Consider the following 6,000-nt stretch of genomic DNA (forward strand, 5'->3'; position numbering starts at 1 on the left):
AAGCTTTAAGTACAAACTACGAGCCAGTTTTAATAGAACTTAAAAGTCTTATTTAAATTTGGAAAAAAGTAATTTATGTAAAAATTTTCCGTAGCAAATGTATAGACCTATGTATGAAGATGAATATATATCTAATGTATATAATAGACATAAATTTTTGGGTCAACTTTCTTGGAAATTTAAAATAATACTAAAAATCCATCTTATTCTTCATTTTTGAGCCAGAGACTACAAACTTTTAGGAAATAAATTGGATAAAATATTAGGATAAAAAATAAATTGATGTTTTTTGATAAAAAAATTATTTTTTAAAATTATATAAAATGTTTTATTAAATGTTTACTAAGTTTAATAATGGACTTTTTGCATAAGTTTGAAGAAAATTGGAAAATAAAGGAGAAGATAGATTTTTAACGAGATAGTCTGTTTTCGCGTTTTTGGTTCTCGTCTTCCATTAGTAACCTTTTGAGGTCACAGACTTTTATTACCTATATCTCAAAAATTACTTTGAGTTTTTTTAAGCGGCCAAAAATATCTGATAGCTCAGATAAACACCATAAAATAAGGTCAACCTGTAAAAATTAAAGTGGCCCCCTATGCCCATTATGTTGATAGATTGTTTGCACTTAAATTTATTTATTCTTTTTAATATTCAATTAAAGACATTTCTTAAATTCTTTATCTTTTTGAAGTATCTTTCAAAGTAATATTTATACCATTTATAAGCATTAAAAAAATTGTTTGATAAATAGAAAAATGTTAAAATCGTTCTTTATTTGCGTTCTAAGAAAAGTTATTAAGAAAAAAATAGCACTAAACGCTTCAAAACTAACATTCTACTATACTTTGAAAACTATCAAGTACTCTGGGATCAGTTTCTCAATAGTGGTGTCACCTGCAAACAAGTTGTCTTTGCTGTCCCTGTCACAAAGTTTCACCCCAGTTTTGTTTTCACCGTATTTCGAACTTGCCACAAGCACAAACGACAATTTCTCAACTGCTCCTCCTACTTCACAGTAGCTTAATCCTTTGGCAAGCTCTTTCTCGTAGGAAGTTGAAACAGTAGTTGATTGTAAATCGCTTGCTTTGTTATGATAACCATAAGTTAAAACCTTAGTGATATTATTGGATTTTATTCCATACAAACGCAGTGTTTTATTTTGCGACATACACACCTCATTTTTGTCAACAGGATTAACCTTTAAAATGTGCAGAATTAGCGGCTTGTTTCTAAATGTTTTATCAGATATCCAACGCATAATAAATTTGTAATCATCATCTTCTTGTTGCAAAACTTCAGTTTTGTATTTCATATTTTTCAGGCATTTAGTTTTTAAAAAACTGTCTATATTTAGTGGAAGCTGTTTTATCATTAAGTTTATATCATTATCACGTTTTAATAACATATTTTTCTTTTGTCGGACTATGCGAGAAGCTATTTTTTTTCTTAATTCTTCTGTTACCTTCTCTAATTTTAGTTCATTAGTGCCTTCAGATGCTTGTTTATTTGCACGTGGTTTACGTGTCATCAAAAGATATTTAATTAAATTTTTAGAGTCTTTAGTAAGTAACGCCGTACATAATGCCTCTTTGACAACTTCTTTTAAACGTGGTTTCTCTTCAATTTCTATCAGATAAGAAGGAGTCACTAATTTATGGTGCGCCACTGCAAAGCTTGATTTAAAATGATGCTTATTAAATGTACCTTCAAAAATTTTGTTATTCTTACTATCATATTTGTTTTTTTCGGAAAAGCCAAAGTTGGACTTAGGTTCTAGTGGTCTATTCTTATAAAAACGTACCGCTGGTTCTTTTTTAAAATGTTTCTTATTGTATGCTCTTTGTTTAAAGGCCTCCTGTTGGCTTGTATACTTAACTTGGTTTACTAAGACGTATCTAAACCTTTTTACAATACCTAGTTCTTGAGCATAACTATGTTGAAACATTATCTTATCGTTATCATAAAGTTTCACATCTAGTTCATATCTGGGAGTGTTTGGAAAGTTATAGCCGTTTTTCAAAACCATTTCTACATGTTCAGCATTAGATTGTTTTAGCAAAAGAACTTGTGAGAAATCGGAGTCACTGGACCCTGTAGAAAAGTTGTCAGTTGAATTGATTCTGTACATTCTTAGAATTTTCGTTTGGTCAGATTTATCAAACCTTATTTCAAACGAATTCTCCGCTTTTAGGCCATTGCTAAAAAGTTTAAAAGCGCTGTACAAAAGTTTGAAATCATAATCATCTGTTTTCATTAGTTCAGTTTTGTATTTGAAATCGTAGTCTAAAGATTTCTTGAAGTTATAAGTATCGTGCGTATATAACTTTTTAGCTTTTTCAATCAGCTTTTGTGTTTTACAATCTAAATCCATTTTAATTATTTCTTGTTTCTTTGTTATATGATCATTAAGAAAGGTTTTGTACTTCGGATAACTTTTATAAAACTCTCTCAATCTTCTTGATAACGATCTCATTTTTGGTTTACTTCTTATGTTTTATTAGAACTTTTAGATAAAAAATTCTGAAAATATATTTTGTAACTAAAATAGTTGAAAAATATATCAAAAAATAATTTGTCTGAATTTTTTTTTTAAACAAATTTACTAAAAAAAAACTATAAAACAGTGTATCGCCATATTTTTTAGTTCTAATTAGATTGTTATTTAAATAGATTACGTATTTTAAATTTTATCAAAAAAAAATTAACACTACAAAACATCTATGAAGCTTTAAATCATACAACTTTGTTTATTAGTATAAGCTAGAAAAATTTCGAACTTGTGTATTTTAAACTAAAACAGACGTTACGGAAATAGGACAAAATGAAAGAAAAAGACTTGTAACTTTAAATTCATTTTTTTAAGTTTTAGTTCAAAAAGAAGCAAAACTTGATCAAATTTTAGTAAATGCAAAATAATTGTTAGTACTAAGTTTATTACACCTTTGTAATAAGTTTATAGAACTTTAAGAAAGCCTTTTACATATAAAAATGGTAAACAGTTATTTTTTAATTTTTCAATAGAGAAAACAACAACTTTGTTTGTAAAAAAAACACAAACCCAAATAAACTTAATATATTTTAATGGAATAAAAAGTTAAACTTTCTCAGTTCTTCTTGTAAATCTACTTAGAATAGAAAACGTTTCTATTAAATTACGTTAAGTACTTCTTTACTAGACTTAGAACTAGATATAGCACTTTTGTTAAATCTTTTAAAAAGTTTGTTTCCTAAAAAGTAAGATTTTATTATTTGTAGACAGTAAAATATTAGTACATTTATTTATTTTAACATTATAGCCTTGTTTGGAAACATAGTGAGTTATTTACATTGATCCACAAAAGATTATTTTGATAAAAATTTGTTCCCAAATTCAACTATTGGATTATACAAACTCAAAAATTAAGTAATCTGTTCAAAAAAATAAATTGATTTAAACTAAATGTTTCTATCAGGCTAGGTAATATCTAGTTCAAAACAGAATTTTTTGGTCAAGTTTTTAAAGAATAGTTAAAAAATTAATACACTTTTTTACTTTATTTGGTAGGTGTGAGCAAAAAATTGGGTTTTTCTACATCAAAGACTATTAATCTTGCTATTTATTTGTTTTTTAGTCCAAGCTGTGTTTGTTGAATAATCACTTCATTACAATTTTGCATTAAATAAGTTTTTGAACTTTAATATTATGCTTTTCCAACATTACGTAGCCCGCAAAATTCTTTGTATAAGTTTGATCAATAATATGTCTCTTCTGATAAAAATGATCCACAAACTGTTGCTAATATCTAATAAACACTCTAACTATTAGCGTATCATTAATTTGTTCAACCTTAAGACAGATATAGTATGAAAAATATGTAATTAATATATAAGTGTATTAAAATATAAATGGTATGAAAAAAATGTCTACATCTAAGATAAATAAAGTAGCAAGATGTTTAATAAGTTTCGAGTCAATGCACTTTTTGAAGTTCTTAAAACCAGTTCATTTTTATTGAAATCTAAAATATTTTTTTTTGTTAAAAAAACTTTATCAAAATACTATTTGTTTTCATTTAGTGTCTCTACAAGTAAAAATTTTTTATAAAATTATACTTACGAAACAAATAATGCTTTTTTAATCAACAACTCTAAAAACGTTTTTGGCTTGTATTAACTACTTAACTTTTATTTTAATGTTAGTTTGTTGTTCTATAACTTAAATTTTAATGTATTTATTCATTTTTGATAGAAAAAGGAAACAAAATAATTGAAGCTTGGTTTAAGTTGTGTTGCAAGCAGTTTTTAATCTTAAAAGATTCAAGTGTAAATGATGTTTAATGAATGTCAATCATTGCATTTTTTAAATTTACGAGTATGTAAAAAAATGTTCTATTTACTAGTTACTCTAGCTTTTTTAATTTTGTCCAGGCCTTGGTAAACTGCAAAATTTAGGTTAAAAAGCATAAGCCTGAAGCTTACAATGTAGTTTTTGAACTAAAAGAATACGTTTTAAAAACAAAATATTTGTAGTTAAAACTACTAACTAATTAATAAGTGACTACAAATGTTTTATAACTTTTTTTTATAGAAGTCATTTTTTTACAGAAGTCAGCAGGCACTCGGTTGTGAAGGACCAAACTTCAAAATAAAATTCAGGCTGTAGTTGTAATTTTCATAACAGACCCGTTTTATCTAGTGTAAATTATATTTTTTTTATATAATGTGTTTAAAAAGGTTTTTGCTCTAGAGTTCTAACATTAGATTACCTAGAAGTGGCGTCGTGTGGTGTGTTGCACTGCCGCAATTGCTGCCAAAACATTTCAAAAAGAATTTAAGTATCTATAACGTTTTATATACTTTTTGGAATAAAATCTCTTATAAAACTCAAATTAGACAGCGACCATTTTGCTCACTACACTGCCGCAAACTTTTAGCTGCCTGCAGCAAATGAACTCAAAAAAGCAAAATATCTTCAAGAATTACCGCAAAATCAATATCTTGCTGTAAGTTGAAAATTTCCTAAAACAGTACAGCTTGAATATCTTTCAACAAGCTATAACAAACAAAAAATAAAAAACAAAGCTAAGCAAAGGCAACTCGAGCAGAGGCGACTTGAGCACGGGCAACTCGAGCAGGGACAACTCGAGCAGAGGATGCTTGAGCACGGCAACTCGGCAATTTTATTTTTCGGCACCACCTAAGAAAAATACCACGCAAAGCCACTGATATATAACGTAAATTTTAAAAGTTCAAAAATAAATTCTCGTGAAGTGTACCTAAAATGTATTTTTTTTTAACTTTCAATTCAAGCCTAAGACTAAATAAGCTGAGTTTCAAAAAATTTCCCTTAACATAATAGGCTGCCGAGTGCCGATCCCTGAGCAAACTTATAAAAAGCACTGATACTTTAACAAATCAGATATTAATTCATTCGGTATCCTCTACTAGCCTACATGGTTCTGATAAATATTATTCGGATTTTTTTGTACAGTAGGTTTACTAGAACAATAAGATTATTCAGCTGTCTGCGAACGCATGCTTAATTGCCATGTAATCTTACAAAAGCTAGACATTGATCAAGTTTTTTGGTATTTTATTTATAGAGCTCATATTTGCTATGAGATCTAATTTAGAGATCGGCAGGAATATGGTAGCACATGGCAAATTTAAAAATAAAATCTTCGTGGGCCACAATTTTAGTCACCATTTTTTAAAATCTATCGTCAATTATAATTATGACCCTCTTTAGGATTTAAGACAATTTAGACAGTAGGATTTTATATGATTAAAATTATAGTTTAAATCCTACTGCCGGGATTTTTTAGCATTTTTTTACAAAGTCTATTCTAGAATATTTTTTTCAAAGCAGAGCCGTTAGAATTAAAGTTTCCTTAAATCTAACTGTACTAAACTATATATTTTGTACAGTGATTTACTGGGTAAACAAAATTAGGATCCGGATACAATTTTAAAATTTTTTTAAGACCGGTTCCAAATCTATTTTTGAATTTTGTTATATA

Source organism: Thalia democratica, chromosome 1, assembly GCF_965202585.1.
Source record: "Thalia democratica chromosome 1, ktThaDemo2.hap1.1, whole genome shotgun sequence".
NCBI lineage: Eukaryota > Metazoa > Chordata > Thaliacea > Salpida > Salpidae > Thalia > Thalia democratica.